The sequence below is a fragment of the Bos javanicus genome, chromosome 25 (assembly GCF_032452875.1).
Source record: "Bos javanicus breed banteng chromosome 25, ARS-OSU_banteng_1.0, whole genome shotgun sequence".
Lineage (NCBI taxonomy): Eukaryota > Metazoa > Chordata > Mammalia > Artiodactyla > Bovidae > Bos > Bos javanicus.
In genome coordinates, this window is record NC_083892.1 from 29,190,381 (window position 1) to 29,215,372 (window position 24,992).

General features: G+C 44.2%; 1 protein-coding gene across 1 annotated transcript in view; it reads right to left on the minus strand.

The window, feature by feature from the left end:
- The window catches only part of GALNT17 (polypeptide N-acetylgalactosaminyltransferase 17), a 427,419-nt gene that overhangs the window by 115,537 nt on the left and 286,890 nt on the right, over nucleotides 1-24,992 (minus strand). The gene's annotated exons all lie outside the window — the stretch shown is intronic.

Here is a 24,992-nt window from a genome sequence, read left to right on the forward strand (position 1 = left end):
TCAACTGTAGGTTGAAACCATAAGTCAACCACGGGTTATTGCAACTCTCTGACCAAAGGACAAGGGAAAATGAAATTCTTTGGGAGTGTGGGCTCTCTTTTTAAAAGGTCAAGCGTTTGCCCCCAGAGACACAGAAACAAACTATACAGCTGTCTTCTTCCTTAGACACGCCTCGTTCATCAAACAGGCTTGGTTTCTATATTCTGGTATTCCAAATGTATAAGTTATTGGGATTCAACACATCTCCCAGATGGGATCTTAAATCTGATGAGCCTCTGGATTCATTAACCTTGGCCAAAGGAGTCTGAATAAATCTACTTGCAAAACATCTGTTCTATATTTTAATTCTCCAAAGGGCAGGGAAAGGGGCTTCCCTGGTGGGTCAGTGGTGAAGAATCCGCCTGCCAACGTAGGAGACACAGGTTCAATGCCTGATCCAGGAAGACTCCACATGCCGTGGAACAACTAAGCCCATGAGCCATAATTATCGAGGCTGTGCTCTAGAGCCTGGGAGCCACAACTTCTGAAGCTCACATGCCCTCGAACCTGTGCTCTACAACCGGAGAAGCCACCTCAATGAGAAGCCTGAGCACCACAACCAGAGAGTAGCCCCCACTCACCACAACTAGAGAAAAGCCAGAGCAGAACAAAGGCTCAGCACAACTAAAATTAAATAAATAGTTATTTTTAAAGGCAGGGCAAGTAGAATGCAGATCTATGGTTCCTGCTGTAGCTGATTCCCCTACAGTTTTGAGTTCTCCTGCCCTAAAAATGTGCTCATGTTCTAGTTCCCTTAAAGATCATCAATGGCACTTAACATAATATCTTTCATTGAGTAAATGCTCTATAAATATTTGTTGGGTAGCAAATGAATGGATGAACCTGAGCAGGACTTTCTTCCTTTAGTAACTCTTCTTCTTCATGAGGGCTTTCCTGATGGCTCAGTGAGTAAAGAACCACTCAGCAAGGCAGGAGCCACAAGAAACTTGGGTTCAATCTCTGGGTAGGGAAAACCCCTCCCCCACCCCCCACCCCCAGAGGAGGAAATGGCAACCTACTCCAGTGTTCTTGCCTAAAAAAATCCCATGGACAAAGGAGTCTAGCGGGCTACAGTGATGGGATCGCAGAGTCGGACTCGACTCAGAGACTGAGCACTGCTTCAAGAAGTCTTCTCTGCAAAGGGCCTCCCTATGTAATCATAGGAAGAGCAACAGGAATTCAGAAAGAAATGGCGTTCAAGTTGCTAAGAATTTATAATTAAATTGTCCTTTTCATTATGGTTTCAGATTTGCAGCCTGAACACATTGGGGGTTTCAGGAAGAATTCACAGAAAGGTGTTCCAGGTTCTGTTTCCTTACTTCGTCCCAGATTGAGAAAGAGTAGAATCGTGGTCACATTACCTCGTAGAAATGGGGCTGGAAGTGAGAACAGAAGGGGTGTGGTGGCTTAAAGACTCAGGGAGCAGCACATGCAAAGTACAGATTCAAAGTCAAAGTGGATCTGTCGTGCTACTGACCGTAAGGAGCCTTGTGTTAAGGAAGAAAACAGTACATTGGTGAACACTGCCTTCATGGGCAGTTCAAATCTCCAGTTCTGGCTTGTGAATTATAACAGAGACATGCTTATAGGATTGAACAGAACACTTCTTCTTTGAGGAAACTGCCCTAGATATATCTGTGTATATACATGTGTATATGTCTGTGAAATATACATGTAAGGCTAATCACTATTGAATTTCCTGGAATAAAAAAATAAAAGCAACATAGTACCCAACAACAGGTTCTGATAAAAGCCTCCAAGGACAGATGGACGTCCTTCTGTCCTGTGTACTGCCCTAAGCTCAGCAACCAGAACTGTGCTGGCATACGGCAGGTGTTTCGTTAGTATTTGTTTATGAGATGAAGGAGACGGCATTCAACTGTTAAAGGGATTGAGGTAGAACTAAATTCCAGCTATGGATATGTGTCCTTGATGGATATTAAGTTAAAAAAGGCAAGCTGCAGAATAACGTGAATGATTATTCACTAGGAGTCTGGCACATTGCAGGTACCATCAAAATATTGGGTTGGCCAAAAAGTTTGTTTGGGTTTTTCCATAACATCTTACTCCAAATGAACTTTCTGATCAACCCAGTATTTGTTGGAAGAAACAGACTCACAGACACAGAAAATAAACTTACGGTTACCAAAGAAGAAAGTGGGGAGGAGGGATAAATTGGGAGACTGGGATTGACATATACACACACATATACATAAGACAGATTAAACAACAAGGACCTACTGTATAGCATAGGGAACTATATTCAGTATCTTGAAATAACTCTTAATGAAAAAGAATCTGAAAAAGAAATGTGTATATGTGTATATATATATATATATATATATATACCCATACACACACATACCCGATTCACTTTGCTGTACATCTGAAACTAATGCAACATTGTAAATTAACTAAACTTCAATCTAAAAATGTGCTGTGCTCTGTTTATAATAGCCAGGACATGGAAGCAACCTAGGTGTCCATCAGCAGATGAATGGATAAAGAAAGCTGTGGTACATATACACAATGGAGTATTACTCAGCCATTAAAAAGAATACATTTGAATCAGTTCTAATGAGGTGGATGAAACTGGAGCCTATTATACAGACTGAAGTAAGCCAGAAGGAAAAACACCAATACAGTATACTAACGCATATATATGGAATTTAGAAAGATGGTAACGATAACCCTGTATACGAGACAGCAAAAGAGACACTGATGTATAGAACAGGCTTATGGACTCTGTGGGAGAGGGAGAGGGTGGGAAGATTTGGGAAAATGGCATTGAAACATGTGAAATGTCATGTATGAAACGAGATGCCAGTCCAGGTTCAATGCACGATGCTGGATGCTTGGGGCTGGTGCACTGGGACGACCCAGAGGGATGGTATGGGGAGGGAGGAGGGAGGAGGGTTCAGGATGGGGAACACATGTATACCTGTGGTGGATTCTTTTTTTAAATTATTAAAAATAAAAAAGTAAAAAAAATAAAAATGTGCTGTGCTTAGTTGCTCTGTTGTGTCCGACTCTTTGAGACCCCGTGGACTGTAGCCCACCAGGCTCTTCTGTCCGTGGGGATTCTCCAGGCAAGAATACTAGAGTGGGTTGCCATGCCGTCCTCCAGGAGATTTTCCCAACCCAGGGACTGAACCCAGGTCTCTCGCATTGCAGGTGAATTCTTTACTGTCTGAACCACCAGGGAAACCCAAGAATACTGAAGTGGGTAGCCTATCCCCTTTCTAGGGGATCTTCCTGACCCAGGAATCAAACTGGAGTCTTCTGCATTGTGGGCAGATTCTTTATCGGCTGAGCTACCAGGGAAGCTCATATATGTACACATATTTGTATATATATTATGTATTTGTTGGAAGACATTTGTTGAATTTACATAGAACGTGTTATATATGCTTATAAGCACAGGTATATGCTACATGCACAGGTACACTTATTGGTAAGTGCACAAAGGTTGAACTATATACAAACAGTTCAAAGGTAGCGGGGCTTCCCAGGTGATTCAGTGGGTAATGAATCTGCCTGCAATTCAGGAGACAGGCTTCGCTCCCAGGTAGAGAAGATCCCCTGGAGGAGGGCATGGCAACCCATTTCATCATTCTTGCCTGGGAAATCCCATGGACAGAGGAGCTTGGCAGGCTACAGTCCAAAGCGTCGCAAAGAGTTGGACATGACTGAGCACACAGATAAAGGAAGTAAGATAAGTGACTTTCAGTTTATACAGTTCTCCAAGGGATGATTTTTTTTTTACAACAAATGTTTTTCTATTTTTGTAATTTTAACATTAAAAAAACAACAACAGCACAAAACTCAGCCTCCAAGCTAATCTCCCTGCTCCAAGGACCAGGGCCAGTACCTAAAGGGCAGTCGGTGAGCACTGCTGACACATTCTGCTCCTCCCAGCCCTCCAGTCGGATGTGGGGTGAAGGACGAAGGAGAACTCATTTCAGGGGCTCAGATCCTAAACTCAAAGCAAGCGAAGTGACTGGGAAAACCCTTCATAAAACGAGGGCTAATTTGCCAATGGAGAAACTGTTCCCACCACCACATCACTCAAAAAAGGGAGGTTGATAAGGGCGATTGATCATTTTATTTCATCGCTTCAAGGGACTAGGAAGAGCTTTCACAGACACTGAACTCACTCTCAAGTTTAAAGGGCTTTAAAGCTCAACATTCACAAAACTAAGATCATGGCATCTGGTCCCATCACTTCATGGCAAATAGATGGGGAAACAGTGGAAACAGTGTCAGACTTTATTTTCTGGGGCTCCAAAATCACTGCAGATGGTGATTGCAGCCATGAAATTAAAAGACGCTTGCTCCTTGGAAGAAAAGTTATGACCAACCTAGATAGCATATTGAAAAGCAGAGACATTACTTTGCCAACAAAGGTCCATCTAGTCAAGGCTATGGTTTTTCCAGTGGTCATGTATGGATGTGAGAGTTGGACTGTGAAGAAAGCTGAGCACCGAAGAATTGATGCCTTTGAACTGTGGCGCTGGAGAAGACTCTTGAGAGTCCCTTGGACTGTAAGGAGATCCATCCAGTCCATTCTAAAGGAAATCAGCCCTGGGTGTTCATTGGAAGGAATGATGCTGAAGCTGAAACTCCAGTACTTTGGCCACCTCAGGTGAAGAGTTGACTCATTGGAAAACACTCTGATGCTGGGAGGGATTGGGGGCAGGAGGAGAAGGGGACGACAGAGGATGAGATGGCTGGATGGCATCACTGACTGGATAGACGTGAGTCTGAGTGAACTCCGGGAGTTGGTGATGGACAGGGAGGCCTGGTGTGCTGCGATTCATGGGGTCACAAAGAGTCGGACACGACTGAGCGACTGAACTGAACTGAACTGAAATCAACTTTATTAGTTTAATTGATGATCTCTTCTGTGCACTTTTGCTCTGCAACCTGTCCTGTCCAATCGGGGTGACAGGAAGGCTCAGTGTGGAGCTCTTGGTCTCTCATCCCCACTGAGAACAAAGCAGAGGGGGTGCAGTCGACATCCACGTGCCGTCGGCTTTTAAGGGCTAAAGAAATGAGGCCCTTTCATCCTTGCAGAAGGATGAAGGATGGAGTACAGTGCTGGAAACGGCATTGGGTAGCTCTGATTTCCAGGGTTCCAAACGGAATGTGAAGGAGCTGATTCTCCCAAGTCTGTGTCTTTCCAAGCTCTTGCCATGACTCAGCCTTTCAAGGGCTGACTTTTCGTCACTTCCAACTCGTCTGTATCTGCGTCCACCCCATTACAGAAAGAGCTCTTTAAGACTGAAGGTCTGTCCTCCCCACTTCCCCCGAATAATGAACAAATGACTGTGTCCGAGGCTGGACATCCGTGCCAGGCTGCTCCAGCTGTGTCTAGAGAAAGCAGGAGACCCAGATGTAGGAGCCCCCCAAATGCAGGGTATTTCGTAGAATGAGAAACCTGGGGGAATTAGTCTACTAATGAAGGCTGCCTCCCTGTATCTCCAGGAAAAAGAATCTCATGAAAAGCATAGAGACTAAAGCTGATAAACAATCTCTCCTGCTATGAACAGCCATTGATGTTTGGTCTTTAATCTCTGATAGCTAAATATCCAAATAGACTGATTGTTAAGACAGTCAGTTGAGTCATAAAATGAGTTGTTAGACTGAATTCATTGGGTTTTATGACTAAACACGCTTGGATAATGGCCTGGCTGGGGTGTTATATAGATACAGCTTCAGCATTACTGTACACAGAGTCAAAAAATTCCAATTGTTGGAGATTAAATGCATTTATTTCTACAAATTAAATTGCCCTGGGGAGGTCGGTCTCAGGTGCAGAAATACTTAATGCTTACCAACTCCTATCCAATTGGTAAGTAACCCCTGTTAGGGTCTTGACACTTGGTTCAGAAATGACATCTGTCTTCTTAATAAGCAGATAAAATGAAATCGTGACCACACGACTGCAGATTTTATGCCCAGCACTTTTCCTAACACAGATGCTTGATGCACACACTAGAGACAAAGACAGTGTGGTCATCGCCAAGCCATATGTTAGAAGGAAGCATCGCAAAGTGGGATGACTTACTGTTTGTACAATTATCCATTGAGAGCAGAACGCAATGGTCCCCCAACAGATTTTTTATAGACGTTGACTTCACAGTAAAAATGCTTAGAAGTTAAAGGAAATGTACCAGATTTTACTCAACTGCTCCTCTTTTCCATGCAGATCTAATCTGGTGTGCTCTTCTGCCAGGGAGCACGAACCCGGGAAATATTTCAGAACAAAGAGACAGAAGAGTAAGAATAGCATGAACTGGATTCAGAGGTCAGTTAGCATCTGGCTAATATCCACCATGCCACGCAGTGAGACGGGTGAAAATACAGAAGAACCTAAAATTTTCTAATCATTTTAAAGCTTGGATTCAGGCAAGTCATGGCCCGAATCTGACTGAAATAGTTACTAATCACAAGCCAGTGGGGCTGGATGGACAAACGTAACTCTGGCCTCTCTCTTGAAATATAGTGTTCTTGACCTCTTGAAGGATGATGAGAAAGCTATACGCCGCTTCCTCACCATCTTCCCATTGGCAAAAAGGCTCAGGGGTAGAGAGAGAAAAAAAGCTGGGCAGCTTGGCTCTTACTACTGTAGGAGAAAAGACACTGGGTTGTACCATTCTCCCTTAGGAGACTAAAACTCCCAAAAAACTAGAGGTTGGAAATATGGCCAGAAGGGACATGATGTGCTGTATAATAGAAGCGTAGTTCTCCCAAGTGATGAGAGAAGGGAGAAGGCAGCATTGAGACTCAATATGAAAACTGCATGCAGAGAACTCCCGAACAAACATGCAAAAGCAAATGTTCAACGCCCCAGGCATGGGGCAAAGATACGATGCCACCTTAGCCCAGCAGAGGCTCAGAAACGAAGTTTCTAGTTGTACACCTGTGGTCTGTGCATCCTGCTGCCTCCAGCTGTAAGGATGGAGAACAGGTTCCAGCTGCCAACCCAAGCCGATAATCAACTATTTTGCCCAGCATGTCTCCTGAGGATAAGAGTCTGTGGGGAAACACTGCAATGCAAGGGAAAGAGAATATTTTCCCGAAGTCCCCAAGAAAGAGTAGAGCTCTGAAATTATTGGTTCCAGGAGCCAGAAATTGGAATTTAAAAGTTTGTCATTATCTGCTGCATTAGTCCATTCATCTCATGTCTATTTTCTAAGACATTATACTTCATATTTATTTTATAAATTCTGGCAGGGAAGATGGACACATATTTGTTCCCCTCCAGTTAAATAAATTCATGAGCTGGTCACTCATATTACTGACTCCTGTTGGCTCCTATCTCGGTGCCTTAGCTTCACTTTCATGGGAAGACTTCTAACTCATATGAGGAAGATAAGTTCCCTTATGTAATTCAAAAATTTAAATTTATGTTTATTGACGTACAGTTGATTTCCAACGTGGGGTCAATCTCTGCAGCAGTGACTCAGCTATACACATATATACATTCTTTTTTAATATTCTTTTTCATTATAGTTTATCACAGGATATCAAATACAGTTTTCTGTGCTATACAGTGGGACATTGTTGTTTATCCATTCTAAATGTAATAGTTTTCATCTACCAACCCCAGGGGAAGGAAATCAATACTGAATATTCATTGGAAGGACTGATGCTGAAGCTGAAGTTCCAATATTCTGGCCACCTGATGTGAAGAGCTGACTCATTGGAAAAGACCCTGATGCTGGAAAAGACTGAAGGCAGGAGGAGATGGGGGTGACAGAGGAGGAGATGGTCAGATGGCTGGCATCACTGACTAAGTGGACATGAGTTTGAGCAAACTCCCAGGAGACAGTGAAGGACAGGAAAGCCTGGGATGCTGCAGTTGATGGGGTCTCAAAGAGTTAGACACAACTCGGCAACTGAACAATAACTGCAACAGCAAAAACCAACCCCATATTCCCAGTCCCTCCCTCTCCCTCCCATCTCTCTCAGAGAAATTTTTATTAAGAAGTATATTTCTGAATGTTTGGTCCAAGTGTTGGTAAAAGAGAAACTCAAGCATCAGCTACTCTGGTCCCTACATGGGGTTGTGGGTGGAGGTGGGGGTACACACTCAGCCGGGTCCATCTCCAGAGATGAAGAGCTTGGCCAGAAGGAGGAGACAGAGAGGTCCTACTAAGGCAACGGGCCTTTTACTGGGAGAAGCACAGAATCTGTAACAGGTGAGGCAAGAGGCAACTTCTCTTCCGTGTATGTTTTGTGCCTTTTTCCCTCCCCCCAGGGAGCAGCAAGCTTTAGAGGGCTATGGACAGGAGTGGACCCAGGGGAAAGCAAGAAGCAGGCTCCTTGGAGTTGGCACTAGAGCTTTAAGCTCTGCAGGAGAGACTCCTCAAGGCTTACCACAGAAGAAACCAGTTAGCAAAATAGGGATGAAATATCCACGAAAGGGGCTGGTAGCCCTCTTGTGCATTTATACTTCTGCACAGACTCCCGCTGAGGGGAATGTGGAAATTAACAACCAGTCAAGATTTGGCTCTTTAGACCCAAACCACCTCAGGAGACACAGTCTGATCTGTGCCACTGAGCTCAGAAAGTGATGATGTCATTCACACAGTTAGACATATGCAGGTTTAAGAGAGGTGCTGCTGCTGCTGCTGCTAAGTCGCTTCAGTCGTGTCTGACTCTGTGTGACCCCATAGACGGCAGCCCATCAGGCTCCCCTGTCCCTGGGAGTCTCCAGGCAAGAACACTGGAGTGGGTTGCCATTTCCTTCTCCAGAGATGTGCTAGGAATCCCACCACTGGACATATACCCAGAGAAAACCATAATTCAAAAAGATACAAGCACTCCAGTGTTCATAGCACCACTGTTTACAATAACTAGGATGTGGAAGCAACCTAAATCTCTATCAACAGAGAACAGAGAAAGAAGGTTTGTTAGATATATACAATGGATTGGGGCTTCCCAGGTGGCACCAGTGGCAAAGAACCCGCCTGCTAATGCAGATCTAAGAAGATTTGATCATAAGGGTTCAACCCCTGGGTCAGGAAGACCCCTTGGAGGAGGGCATGGCAACCTACTCCAGTATTCTTGCCTGGAGAATCCCCATAGTCAGAGGAGCCTGGCAGGCTACAGTCCATGGGGTTGCAAACAGTTGGGCATGACTGAAGCGACTCAGCAGCAGCACATACAAGGGAATATTACTCAGCCATAAAAAGGAACAAAATTGGGTCATTTGCAGAGACATGGATGGACCTGGAGACTGTCATACAGGAGTAAGTCAGAAAGAGAGAAACAAGTATTGTATATGAATGCATATATGTGGAATCTATAAAAATGTTACAAATGATCTTATTTGTGAAACAGAAAGAGACACAGACATAGAGGACAAATAGATGGATACCAATGGGGAAGGAGAGACGGGAGGAATTGGGAAATTGAGATTGACACACACACTAAGAGGGCCTGGCAGGCTATATTCCATGGGGTCGGACACAACTGAGTGACCTAGCACACACACATAAAGTAGATAACTAATGAGAACACACTGTTTAGCACAGGAAGTCTGCTTAATGCGCTGTGGTGACTGAATGGGAAGGAAGTCCAAAAGGGAGGGCATCTATTTATATGTATGGCTGCCGACTCATTTGCTGCACAGTAGAAATTAACACAACACTGTAAAGCAACCATACTCCAATAAACATTAATTTAAAAAGAGAGAGAAGTGCCAGGGAATTCCCTGGCGGTCCAGTGGTTAAGACTCCAAGCTTTCACTGCAGAAGACCTGGATTTGATCCCTCGGCCAGGGAATTGGGATCCCAGAGGCCTTGCGGTTTAACCAAAAAAAAAAAAAAAGAGAAGAGAGAGAGAGATGTGCTAATCAAGAAACTCTCTTCAGGTGATTTTTTTCTAGTCTCCCTCAGTGCCAAGCCCACACTTCTCAACACGGCACTGTGATACTGGGACAGGAAGTACCCGAATGACATTTCCCAGATCCCTTTGCCTGATTATATTCTGATTAGATTTCTGATTAGATTCTGATTAAATCAGGTTATACAGATTCTATGTGCCATAAAATTAGATGTTTGCTAATGGAAGGCACTGGCAGGAGGCTGGACATCAGGAGAAGGAAATAGGATTCATTTTCTGTCTCCAGCTTGGAGCTGCATCATTCAAAAAGCAAAGGAAGACACGAGTTGCAAATTCCAGGGAAGCTCAGAGGTCCGGTGCCACCTGCATGGCATCCCCAGGTGAACTGAGCACATGGACTTATTTACAAAACAGAAGTAGAGTCAGATGGAGAAAACAAACTTATGGTTACCAGGGGATAGGGAGCAAGAGATAAACGGGAGACTGGGATTGACACTACTACATACAGCATAGATAACTAATAAAGACCTGCTGTAGAGCACAGGGAACTCTACTCAGTACTCTGTAATGGCCTATATGGGAAAGAATCTAAAAAAGAGTGTGTATATATATATATACATACACATATATACTTGTTGTCTAGTCGCCAAGTTATGTCTGACTCTTTCGCTACCCCATGTGTAGCCCGCTAGGTTCTTCTGTCCATGGGATTTCAGGCAAGAATACTGGAGTGGGTTGCCACTTCCTTCTTCCTGACCCAGGGATCAAATCCAGGTCGCCTGCCACCATGGAAGGTCGTGTGTGTGTGTGTGTGTGTGTGTGTGTGTGTGTATGTGTGTGTTTGTGTATCTCTGATTTACTTTGCTGTACAGGAGAAACTAACACAACACTACAAATCAACTATACGTCAATGAAAAAAAGAAATACTCTCTCTGTTTGCAATACCAGGCTCGGCTACCATGTTCCTGACTGACCCACTACCTTTAGGAAATATCCTAGAATTTTGTGAGGTTTAAATGTGTTACTACATGGAAAGAACCTAGATTAGTGTCTGACATCTGGTAAACTTGAAAAGTCCAAGACTCAAGTCATATACAATTGGCTCTTGGTACTACTATTGCTACAGCTGCTGTTGTTATTTAACTGTCATCTGTCTCTACACTTCCAAGGCAGTAGCCACTGACTACATGGTGAGATGCAAATTTTAAAACTGATTAACAAAAATAAAACTAAGTGAAGAATTCAGTTACTCAGTTGCACTGGTTCCATTTCAAGGGCTCATGTGGCTACCATATTGGGTGGTGCAAATATGGAACATTTTCATCATAGTTAGAAAGCTCTATTTGGACAATGCTTATCTAGATCACCATGTGCTTAGGAATCAACTGGAGAGCTTGTTAAAAATAGAATTCCTGAGCTCCTCCAAAAGATGCTGATTTAGAGGGTTTGTGCAATCAGTGATGATTAACCAAGCCCCTCGAGTGAGCTGATGAGGGTGTTCCCTGACCACACTTTCTAAGAGTAACTGAGAAGAGGAATGAGGTATTTACCTCCTAACATTCTTCCTAAAATGTCTTTAAGAGAAGTCTGTGTGTATGTTGCACAGATCGACATAAAACCTGTTCTCTCACAATTAACCAGAATAACAGAAATCACAGTTTTAGAGATGACTTCAACTTAAAATCTCTACTAACCCAGATGACCAGGAACATATTAACTGTCCTGAAGGGACAGAGGGACTCTTTCTTGCCACCTTTTCCGTCAAAATCTCATCATGTGACAGGTGACCAGGTAAGTAGGAGAAAGGAGCTAAACATAGTCTGAGTCACAAACCAATTTATCTATTCCTGTTGACCTTTCTAAGCAAAAAGCTCATTGTTTTGCAAATGTTCTACTTTGATGATCGCAATTAATCTTTATTTTTAAACAAAACTATGTTTACATTTTCTTGGTATTTATACTTCAGAAGCTTTCGATAGAGAAGCCCTCGAGTTAAACTTAAACAGCATGTTTGTAACAATGAACTCTTGATTGCGTAATTAGCTTTGCAAACACTAAAGTAAACAGGACTAAAATTCAGGATTATTAATTACCTAGCGGTGCTCTAACACATGCCCCCGACCTTCCCGCTTACAGACAGGATGCACACAGCATGTGTAATCTGCTACTGAGTTGAGAGGCTGCTGATTTCCTTTCTGCAAAGAACCAGATCATAAATGTTCTAGAAGCTCAGAGCTGGGAAAGCTGTCTCTTGTAATGGGCCTGCACACACCTCACCAGCACCAGATGAGAGCTGGGTATCCCATTCCTCCTTCTTGGCCCTGACTGTGAGGGAGGGGCCATTTCTATCACAGAAGCTTCATATTTCCGTTTTATTTTTTAAATTAATTTCTATTGGAGTATATAGGATCACTCTAGTGGCTCAGACGGTAAAGCGTCTGTCTGCAATGCAGGAGACCCAGGTTCGATCCCTGGGTTGGGAAGATCCCCTGGAGAAGGAAATGGCAGCCCACTCCAGTAGTCTTGCCTGGAAAATCCCATGGATCTCGGAGTATAGTTGCTTTACAAGGTCATGCTAGTTTCTGCTGTATAGCAAAGTTAATCAGTTATACGTATACACATATCCCCTCGTTTTTAGATTTCCTCCCCATTTAGGTCACCACAGAGCATTGAGTAGAGTTCCCTGTGCTATACAGTAAGTTCTTATTAGCTATCTATTTTATATACAATATCAATCGTGTATATAGGGACTTCCCTGGCAGTCTGGTCCAGTGGTGAAGACTTCTGCCTTCCAATGCAGGGGGTGTGCGTTCCGTCCCTGGTCGGGGAGCTAAAATCCCACATGCCTCTCAGCCAAAAAAACAAAACATAAAACAGAAGCAACATTGTAACAAATCCAATAAAGACTTTAAAAAATGGTCCACATCAAAAAAAAAAAAAATCTAATAAACAGTAAAAAAAAAAATCTAATAAACAGTAAAAAAAAGAAAAAAAAAACCCCAATGGCGTGTATATATATCAATCCAAATCTCCCAATTCATCCTATACCCCCCATGTATCCATGTTTGTTCTCTACATCTGTGTCTCTGTTTCTGCTTTGCAAACAAGTTCATATGTCTTATATGTAAACTTATACTTTATTTTATATTCCATCTTTTTTTGTACACATTTTTAAGTCACATAATTTAAGTCTTAGATACCTGTGCTTTCACTGTAAGTCTCCTCATATTTCTTCTACAAACGGATAGTTATAAATTTATCTATTCATCCACTCATCCAACCAAACTACTCTTTGGTGTGCAGGTAATAGCTACGATTTGGTACCTAAATTCACTAGGTCTGTGATTCCTCCTAAACATATCAGAGTTACAAAGGGAGATGGACTGTACTAACTGGACAAAATTATTCATCTAGTCACCGCTATGACCATGATTTCCCGGGTACTCCCTTCCTCACTGACCATGAACTTGGTCATATGACTTGCTTGGCTCAATGGTGTGTAAATGGAGGTGACACACGCCGTATTCAAACAGGATCTTCAAGTGCCCTTGTGCGGACTGCTCCAATTGCTCCTGCCCCCTCTATAAGAATATCATGTACCCACAGATATGACTCTATAGCTGGGTCTCTGAACAAGAAGACATAGAACAGAGTCCCAGTCAATCCACATCCTGAAGAAGAGTTATAAGGTTGCCTGTAGATGACGTGTGTCATGAGCAACAATGACTTCTATTGGTGAGGCCACCAAGATTCAAGGTCACTGGTTATGCAACATAACCAAGCACAAGCACTCTTCCTAACTTGGTTGTTGCTGATGCAAAAGCAAAAGACTGGAATACTGGCTGCATCCGAGGGGCATCCCAAGCTGAGATCAGCTCATGGGACACCATGCCAGATCTAAGGTCAGAGACACACACATGTATTACACTTGCCTGAAACCTTCTAGCCAAAAAAACAGAAGTATGAGAAACAGAAAGAATTCCCAGACGATGAGGTGATACCAAAAGCTGCAACAGTGAAGTCCAAGGGGCTCCATAATCCTGTACCCCAGATGGTGAGGAGAGGTTGGAGCCCCGTCCTGTTTTGAGTCATTTTTGGGCTCTCTGCCTGGTTGATATCTCCCCTGCAAAGACCCTCTGAGCTTGGCACACTGGCCTCAATGATTTGGGCCCTCAAAATGGAAGGGAATTTTGGTAAAAATCTTGGTTCAGCAGTCATATTTCAAAAGTGGAGAAAGGATAAATACAAAAGGGGAATGGCAATAAGGAGTGTGAGCGTGTGTGTGAGTGTGTGTGCATGTGTATATGCAAGAAAGAGAGAGTACACACACACATATGTGACTTTTTAAGGAGAAAATCAAGGTCTCCTGTGATGAAATGCCAGGTTCCTTGTCTTACTTTTTACTGCAGACATTTTAAGATTTTGTTACATCTACAGACTGGCTACAGATGGCAAATATTTATTAACAAACCAACTATAAAATGAGCACAGCGAGAATAGACAGTTAAAAGTTTACACAAGCCTTGAAGTCAGGAGTAAAGTGAGGCTTCAATGTCAGCCTGTGGAGGACAGGATAATAATCAGGCCAGAGTTGAAGGAAAAAATGGATCTCCATGTAGTTATGGCTTTGAAATCCTCAATCCTCTTTCAATTACCTCCCAAGAAACCTAATGACATTCTCAGAGGGCTGGTCTCACATAATCAGGGGGAAACCAGTCATTCTTCACACTTAAACAATGGCGTTCCGTGATGACTTGGTTTTAATTTTTCTCTTGTGTGGATTTGTATTGCTTAATGATCTGTATAATGGTTTTTCCATGTGATTTTTATATATCATACTGAACTATCTTTAGAGTTTCCTTCCCTTTTAACATTTTACTGTAGGGATGTTCCCACAAATGCTGAATTAAGGTTCTTCATTCAGAGTTTATTGAATATCTCCATCAACAATCATAATTATTACAACAGTGGGTGGCATGTCTTTTATGAGCAATGCATTGTGCTAGATATAGGCTGGACACAAAAATAAACAGGACTCTATTTTATCTTAAGGAGAAGGCAATGGCACCCCACTCCAGTACTCTTGCTTGGAAAATCCCATGGACGGAAGAGCCTGGTAGGCTGCAGTCCATGGGGTCGTTAAGAGTCGGACACGACTGAGCGACTTCACTTTCACCTTTCACTTTCATGCATTGGAGAAGGAAATGGCAACCCACTCTGGTGTTCTTGCCTGGAGAATCCCAGGGACGGCGCAGCCTGGCGGGCTGCCGTCTATGGGGTTGCACAGAGTCGGACACGACTGAAGCGACTTAGCAGCAGCATTTTATCTTAAAACTCTAATGAAAGACTCTCAGAACTCAGAGGCTGACAGAAGTGATAGCGATAAGAAATTCAATAACTAATAAAGCAAAGACAATGATCACTGACATAAGGGAGGTTCAGACGGAGGGACTGTAGAAAGATGATATCAAATTTGGAGATGAAGGTGGGCTTCCTGGAGGAAGTGGCACCAGGAGAGCTAAGCCTTTCTGGGCATTGGTAGACAAGAAGAGCATTTTAAGGAGATGTAACCTTGTTGGTTAAGCAAGTGAGGGAGGGCAGAGTCTGGAAATGCTGAGAGCTTGGTGTGACTCCTGTTTACAAAAGAATATATTTTGCATCTTAGAGTGAGATGCTTTGCCTGATCATCTGGGTAGGTTCAACCAGTTTGTGAAGAATTGGCTGTAGATTCCGGTAAAGAAGTCAGTGTTTGAGAGAGAGAAGGAAATCGAAATGACCCAGGTCCTGTTTCTATTTCTGGCACCATCTGTAAGCAGCAGTCACATCAACTCTTTTCAGAGAAAAAAGTCGAACCTCCTACTAAAAGAAGAATTCAAACTAAAAAGGAAAAGTGGAAACATTTTGGATGAAAAGAATTCGTGTGCTGGCACTAAAAACATTTAAACAGGTAAGTCTCGTAATTACAATAAATGTGATGACAGAGGTATCTGTAACTCAATCTTATTCGTCAAAGAGACGACTAATGTAACAATTAATAAACTGATAATACTGTAGGCTTACATCCTCATATTTGTTAATAGACAGAAGGAATGGAGCAGAGAAGAGAAATGACAGGGCAAACTTAAATGCGTTAACACCTTGCCTTATTTGGGAAATCAGCCAATAGGGATTCCTTCTTGAGTTTGACCATTTAAAAAATATAGGCTTCAGCAAGTCAACCTGACAATATGTTACGTATGTGAACAAAAAGGAGAACATTGATTATATCTTTACTTTTAACATAAAAAGTTAAAACCTAATAAATGTTCATAAAATAAAGTTTGCATAATGTTGGCCCTATAGTATGTTATGAAACAGATAAAACTGAAATAAATCTATATTTACTAACTCGTAAAACCTTTCCAGATATGCTTTTAATAAAAAAGTCACCTGACTATATACAATGGTTTAATCTCTATAGGGAGACTGGGATTGACACAGACACATTACTATACATAAAATAGATAACTAATAAGAACCTGCATAGGGAAGTCTACTCAATACTCTGGCCTATATGGAAAAGAATCGGAAAAAAAGAGGGTATATATGTCCATGGATAACTGAATCACTTTGCTATACACCTGAAATACCACAATGTAAATCAACTATACCCCAATAAAATTTTTTAAATAAATTAAATGGAACTACTATATATATATATATATAGGCTTCAAGTGTTTTTGAAAATATAAACAAAAGTAATAGAACACAAAGGAAAACATATGTTTTCCAAATCACTGGAGAAGATAAAAACAAAGAAAAGAGACAGCAGAGAAAAAGAAAGTGAAGGCCAAGGGAGCATGCAGGTAGAAGGCATAAACCAGAACGCAAAGTAAGGGCGATGGTGTTTTTTCCTGAGTTCAGAACCCTATCCTAAAAAGGTAAATCTCTTATGTGGCGTTTAAAAACAAAATCCACCCACGTGCTACTCACAAGCAACACGATGAAAACAGAAAGACACAGAAAGGTTAAAAAGATGGGCAAAGGTTTACCAGGCCAAAACAAACAAAAAGAAAGCAAAGGGAAGCAGCATTAATTACAGAAGAATGAAAGCCAGTACCTGTTCCTCCCACATAAACCAGAGAGCTGTGTTGAGAAGGCTGTCTCACTATTTTTCATAAGATTAAAACAGAGGAGTTATAATCTCAGGACCACAACGATTTCACTTCCTTGGACGTCTTTCTCCAGCACATGTGTGCTAAGTTGCTTCAGCCGTGTCCTACTCTTTGTGACCCAATGGACTGGAGCCTACCAGGCTCCTCTGTGCACGGGATTTTTTTTCCAGGCAAGAATGTTGGAGTGGTTTGCCATGCCCTCCTCCAATGGATCTTTCTCCAAAGGCAAGTAGCAAATGTTTAAGGAAATCCATCTGATCTACCATGGCCATCTGCTCAGCTGGTTAGAAGACCAACATCATGAGTGGACTTTGGGTAGAGTTCTGTGGAGCTCTGTGTACTGGGGACAGCCTGGACCAGTGGTCTTCTGACATGGGTGGCATCAGAGTCACTTGGAGGAATTGCTGCGCCCCTCCCAGAGTTTCCCCATTACTAGGACTGGGGTAAATAAGAGAGCTGCTCAGTCATGTCCAACTCTTTTGTGACCCCATGGACTGCAGCCTGCCAGGCTGTTTTATCCATGGAATTCCCCAGGCAAGAATACTGGAGTGGGCAGCCATTCCCCTCTCCAGGGGATCTTCCCAACCCAGGGATCAAACCCAGGTCTCCTGCATTGCAGGCAAATTCTTTACCGTCTGAGCCACCAGGGAAGCCCAGCAGGAGCTGGGCACCTGCATTTCTACTAAGTTTTCAGGAGATGCTGATGCTGCTGGTCCAAGAAGGAAACTTTGAGAACCATTAACTTGGATAATTTATTCCCCCATTGATCCAAACATTCTCAATGAATCAATAAATTATCTCAGGGACTTCTCTGGTGGTCCAGTGGATAAGAATCTCCCTGCCAAGGCAGAGGAGACAGGTTTGATCTCTGGCCCGGGAAGATTCCACATGCCTCAGAGCAACTAAGCCCATGTACCACAACTACTGAGCTCATGTGCCCTTGAGCCCGTGCCGGGCAATAAGAGAAACCATCACACTGAGAAGCCCATGCACTGCATCTAGATAAAGCCCAAGTGCAGCTATAAAGACCTAGCACAGCCAAAAATAAACAAATACGAAAAAAAGAAAGAAAATAAAGGAACCATGCCAGGTGAAACTAGATTCCACCAGGGAGGAGGCCTGGGCTCTGTGATCACCTCACTGGCCTGAGGAGAGGGCTAGTGAACCTGTGTGATCAGGTCATGTCAGCCGAGGCCCTCAGAATCACCTGCATCGCTGCAGAAAGGATGTGAGGACTGTCTGTGGCTCAGAGCTGATGCTGTGCCAGGAACACATCAGCCCTGTGGGCTTCTGGCATATTCTGCTTGTTTTCTCTTGAAAGAAGACCAAGTAGATCCCCAGGTCCCAGGGTGCTGCAGAAAGAACACCGGCTTCAATGTCAGGAGCTCCGGTTTTATTCTGTTTCTCGCTAACTAGCCCAGTGACCTTGGGCAAATCACTCAACGTCATTGGACTCTGGTTTCTTTGTTTGCAAAATGGGACATCTGGACGAGAAGCTTTCCAGGGGCCCTTATGGTCTAATGTTCTATGACTCCTTCGAGAAGCAAAACTTGAGGGGAAAACAGTCTCTAGGATTGTGGGAGTACTTACTCTGCAGTTACACTTTTAATACAGGCCATCTGTTCTGGTTTCAGATATGTCATAAACACCACACTGCCATCAACTAGTAATCTGCGACTTTTCCTCACAGTATGATTGATGATATTCAACATGCCACCAAATGTGTCAGGAAGAAACCATTCCCCAGAAAGCCAGGGTGGTGACACATGTTGGGCTTGGAGCCTGGACATGAGAAGTCCAAGAGGAAGACAGTAGAGGAGAAACTATGTCAGCAGCTGGGTCCAGTCACTGCCATCGGAATGAACGCCCGTTCTTACCCACAAGGGGGCAGACAGGCCGCCACGTTGGTCCCACATTCCAAGGACTTTCCATGGAGAAGGTGTGGGCAGCAGCGGTCGGTTAATACGAAGATGGGGTCCCAGACAGGCCCTGCACATCTGTGACCCAGATCCCAGGGAAAGGTAAGCAGGGGCTGAAGGAGGTTCCCTGGGCAGGTGAACAAGAACAGAGAAGGCAGCCTCTCTATCAGGCAGACCTGCCTGACCACTCTGGCCACCTGGGGACAGGTGTGTTCAGCCTGGCCTTTGTCTGACTCGCTAGTACACACAAACGCAGAAGTAAACACATGCCAGCCCTGGAACCTGCCTTCAGAAAGACAGCTGGCATCTGTCTGGCATCTATAGTCACAGCTCTGTTGTGCCACAAAGAAGTGTATGTGACATTCTGAACTCCTAGCACCCACTGGGCGTGTGCATGCACACACACGCATGTCCAGAACCATCAGGCTCTCCATGGCCCTCAGGAATCTCCCTCATTCTTTCAGGGAGACTTCCCATCCCCACCTACCTGCAGAGAAGGTCCAAAGATCCCCCTGACCCCCTTAGCAGATTTTACTGTAGGTTCCACAGTGAAACAGAAGGACATCAACCACCACTCAGTCAAACTGAACCCAAGCCATCCACTGGCTACTCCTGCTCATTCTTTCTTCATCTCTCTTCCTGACAGTCCTTTTGCTGGGCCCCTGTAACCCACACCCCATCTTCTCCCTCCATGTTTGCTGCAGACTCCGAACCTCCACCTCCACCTAGTGATCTTTCCAGGAATCACCCCGACTGAGAGTAAGGTATCAGCTTACTGGCATCAGGATCCAGGGCAAAGCAGGGTGGCCCCTGCATCTACCCGCCTTCCCCATCATCCACTTCAAAGATGCGTTTGTAGGTTCCTAACACAGCATCCTGCTTCCAATCTCCTTGCCTATACTGGTTCCATCCCACCTCCCTTAACATGGAACTCTAGGAAGAGGCTTGGAGAGGTGACATAGGATGGGAAGCCCCCCGACTCTAGGTCCTCATGGGCCTGTGTCTAAATCTGCCAGTCTAACCTCAGTGTTTTATAATTACCCATCTAAATGGATGTCTCCCCTTGAACTGTGAACTCTCGGTGGGCCACGGCTGCACCTCACTGACTTCTCAGAGCCGTGTACAAAGCCCAGCACATAGTGCAAGATAAATGTTCACTGAATGAATGAATATTGTTGCCTTCTGGTTATATAACGCCCTGGCTCATTCCTTTTTGAAAAATTAATTAATTTAGGCTGCACTGAGGCTCTGTGGTGGCACAACGCAGACCCTACCATCTTTGCGGTGGTGCATGGGCCTCTCACTGCAGTGGCTTCTCTTGGTGCAGAGCACAGGCTCTAGGCGCATGCGCTTCAGGAGTTGTGGCTCGGCAGTCATGGTGCACGTGCTTAGCTGCCCTGTGGCATGTGGAATCTTAGTTCCTGGACCAGGGATCAAACCCACGTCTCTTGCATTGCAAGACAGATTCTCAACCATCACCAGGCAAGTCCCCCAGCTCATTTCTGCATCTCCATCCTTCCTACCCCTCCCGCATCCACACTGACATGGTAGGTACAAGCCATCTCCTTAGAATAACTGCTGAACCCACCTCTGGATCACACTTCTCTGCTTGTCACCAGCATTGCCCCCCACCCCCAGCCCCAGGCCAACTTGACTGCTTCCTCCCGGCTTTTTTTTCAGCTCTGAAGGCATCCCCCGCTACTTGATGTTAACACTTTAACTTGGAAATCGGGAATATTCCTAAATTTTCTCAGCCACGACCCTGAAGAGTCCCTGTGATTTCTTGCAGGGAAGAAATGACGTCTTTCTGCTCTCGGCGCTTTTCAGGACAGCTGGCAGGGTGTGCGGTAACCAAAAGAATGAATGTGAGAATAAATGAATGAATTGGCCAGTGTTTACTGATTAAACCATTGACCTAATCCAAGCAAGGGACAGGTTAAAAATAGGCATGGAACCTTTTATTGGAACTCAGAGAATCTTCTGATTTCCTTCCAAAGGTTTTAATCTTGCCTGGCAGTGGGCTTTCAGAAAGATGTGTTTTTCAGAACATCCATCTTTTCTCCTCCCACCCTACGGCCATGTGAGAGTCTATCGGAATCATATTTAGAGAAAGCTGTGATGTTTTGGAGCTTTACAGATATCCTGAAGCTTCCTGGTGAGTCACCGAGTGAGAAGACGTTCTGGAAATAGCAATTTCCAGCCATATTGATTTGAGGAGCACAGGCTAGACTGTGGCTCTTGAGTGATTAAATCTCATGACTTATCCAGGACTTTCACAAGCTCCATAATCAAACAGAGAGGGTTAAGATGACCTGCATTCGTGCTAAATCGCTTCAGTCGTGTCTGACTCTTTGCAACTCTATGGACTGTAGCCCGCCAGGCTCCTCTGTCCTTGGAATTCTCCAGGAAAGACTACTGGAGTGGGTTGCCATGCCCTCTTCCAGGGGACCTTACTGACCCAGGGATCGAACATGCACCTCTTGTGTCTCCTTCATTGGCAGGTGGGTTCTTTCCCACTAGTGCCACCTGGGAAGCCCCAAGATGACTTGAAGTCATGGCAATTCACCCTACCAGAGTTCCAGGGGGAAAGTAATTTTCTGGCTGAGAACCTGAAATCCAGAAAGAAAAGGCTAGTTTAAAATGATGATATTAAGACCAAGTAACTGTCTTCTGCAGAAATCAAGGGAAACCAATGAGCAAAATCAGTAGAAAATAAGAGAGAATATACATAGGCTGGTCCTTATGGATGAATCCTTGGCGCTTCATTTCTATTTTTATAAACTGGATCAGATCACCCATGCCCCTGTGGAAAACCCTCTAAAGGCTTCTCCTTGAGCTAAGAATAAAACACTCCCTGTTTGCCTTGGCAGAGAAGGCCCCCGCCCTGATCTGGCCCTGGCCACCTTCTCTGCTCGCCCACCGCTCCAGCCTCTCTCCTCCTCCTCGAGTTGCCACAAGGCGCCAAGCGCTCTCTTCCCTGGGGGGCTTTCATAAGCTGCTCCCCGGGAGATGAGAACTCCTGGTCCCTTTTCCCATTGCCGGTCCTTCCTGAACTTCCCCGCAGCATGTCACACTCATGTCGATCTACTCAATTTCCAACAGAACACTGGTCACAGATTCAGGTTTTCTGTTTTACTTTAAGGGGTTCTCTGTATCCTTCACCACTGAGATCCCTACATCTGCAATAGCCCCTGGCACAGGAACAGTCATTCCCTCTTATCCAGGGCTTCACCTTCTGAGGTTTAAATCACCTGTGGTCAGGGGAGAAGGATGGGAGGTGGTGGTAGTTAGGGAGTTTGGGATGGACATGTACACACTTCTATATTTAAAATGGATAATCAACAAAGTCCTACTGTGTGGCATAAAGAACACTGCTCAGGGTTATGTGGCAGCCTGGATGGAAGAGGAGTTTGGGGGAGAATGGATGCAAGTATAGGCATGGCTGAGTCCCTCTGCTGGGGACTCATGGCTGAAATTACCACAACACTGTTAATCAGCGATACCCCAATACAAAATAAAAAGTGAAAAAAAATTACTTGTGGTCAATTATGGTTGGAAAACACTAAATGGAAAACTCCAAAAATAAACAATTCATACTCCATCCCAACTGGCAGGTGAATCGCTCCATTGTTCCGCATATCCCTCCCCTCAGTCAGTTAATCGCCACCTTGGTTATCAGATGGACTGTCGAGGAGTCACAGGGCTTAGATTCAAGTGACCCTTATTTTACTTAATAACGGCCCCAAAGCACACGAGGAGCGATGTGCCAATTTGTGCCAAAGAGAAGCCGTAAAGTGCTCCTTTTAAGTGAAAAGGCGAAACTTCTCAGCTTCCTAATGAAAGGGGGAAAAAAAGCATATGCTGAGGCTGCTAAGATCCACGGGAAGACAGAACCTCCTATCCGTGAGACTGTGACGAAGGGAAAAGAAATTCGTGTTAGTTTTGCTGTTGCACTTCAAACCGCGAAAGTTAGGGCCACAGTAGGTGATACATGTTTAAGATAGAAAAGGCATTAAATGTCTATAATAAGATGTGTTCAGTGAGAGACCACATTCAACTAACTTATTATAATATGCTATTATAATTGTTCTATTTTATTGTTAGTTGCTGTTGTTAATCTCTTACTGTCATTGTTTTATGAATTACACTCTATCACAGGTTTGGATGTATAGGGGAAAAGGTCATTCTACGGGGTTTGATACCATCCCGTTTCAGGCATCCACTGGGGCTCATGGAATGTATCCCCTACGGAGAAGGAGAGACTACTGTAGTTTCACTCAATAAATATTTTTTATTAAATGGTTGACTTTCATCATCCTATATTAACCTTGTCTTTTTTAAAAAAAAAACTGAAATATAGTTGATTTACAATGCTGTGTGAGTTTCTAGTGTAAAGCAAAGTGATTCAGTTATACACACATATACATTTTTTTAACATTCTTTTCCACTATGGTTTATTACAGGATATTAAATATAGTTCCCTGGGCTATACAGTTGGACCTTGTTGTTTATTTTATATATAGCAGTTTGTATCTGCTAATCCCAAACACCTAATTTATCCTGCCCATACTCCCTCAAGTCTTACCTAGCGATGTCTAATCTAATAGGGAAAATACCCACCACAAAACTAAAATGAGAAGTGGATGAAGTGGATTGGAAAAAGGCCACCTTGAACTGTCATTCCTAAAACACTTGCACATGGAAATCAGTAAGATGGACAAATAAGCAGAGGAAGCAGAGTCCCCTCCCGAGGCTCTGACATCCCTACTCAACTGTCAGCTGCCCCTGGGGTGACTTCAGGCTCTGAGAAATAGAGATGCAAGAGACAAGATAACATTGGCCAAGAGGACACTCATCCCAGGTGGCCCAGGAAACCCCAGAGCGGGGCGCTAGGAGCTCAAAGCTTGAAGACACCAAGGGCAAGACGGGGAGAAGAGAGTAGCTTCTAGCTAGGATGAATGTGGTACCTCCAGCCCCAAAGGACAAAGCAGGAATCCTGGGATGAACAGGGACTCTGCGGTGGGTGAGTGGGCAACAGGCAGAATAGAAGTGGGTGCCCACAGTGGTGGGGGACCGGGGGGCTACTCTGCCAAACTTGTGGGCTGACCTCAGTTACCCGCTGCCTATCTCCATCTTTCCCAAGAAACCACCCCCCCCATACCCAAGGAGTATGAGATGCATTCCTGGCTCCTCTGCCTTCTGACGGAGGCCCTGCAATCTGTAGCAAGCTCCCCAGGAGGCCAGCAAGGAGAAAAAGCAGAAGAAAGGCTGTTTCTCCACCCCTTAGATGAATTTTTCTAGAATGAAGGGGTTCTACAGTCGGCTCCATGACCCTGTGAGCCTCCATGACTCCATGACAGGCTGAGGACTCTTCCATGACTCCTCCGAGACAGTGAGACCCAAGTCCTAATCCTCCTCCGCTACTAATCACCACGGATGCTGAACAATTAATTACTCAATTCCTTAGCTATCAGGAGGAGAAAGGTAGTATCTCTCCTCTCCCTTCAAGGAAAGCAAAGGAGAAAAAGAAAAGATGATCCAATTAAAGAGGACCTGCATCCCTGATTAAGGAGAGATGGGGGACCATCAGAAGTCCTGTCAGGACCTTCAGGAATGTTCTTAAGAAGCCCAACCTTGAAAGGCCCTATTGCAAGCACTAATGAAGTCCTTTCTAGACCACAGAGACCACAAGGGACAAAATGAAAGACACAGAGAAATGGGGGTGACGTAGCCTGTTATACACAGACAAGCTTTGACAGGAGACAAGTAGTGACAGCTATCTAGGGGGTCTCCTAGCAGCTGCACAGCCCCCAGGGGAGTCAGGGGGAGGGGCGGGTGCACTTCTGGGGAATGTCAACTCCAGCTCCTCACTAGCTCATGACATTTCTCTCCCTTTAATGAGCCACGACATTTCGCTCCCTTGCAAATGAACCACGGGGTGGTGAGAATCCAGTGGGAGGAATTTCACTGTCCAAATGAAACAGACCAAAGCAAGAAATTTAAATCTGGAGACTCAACCAAGGCA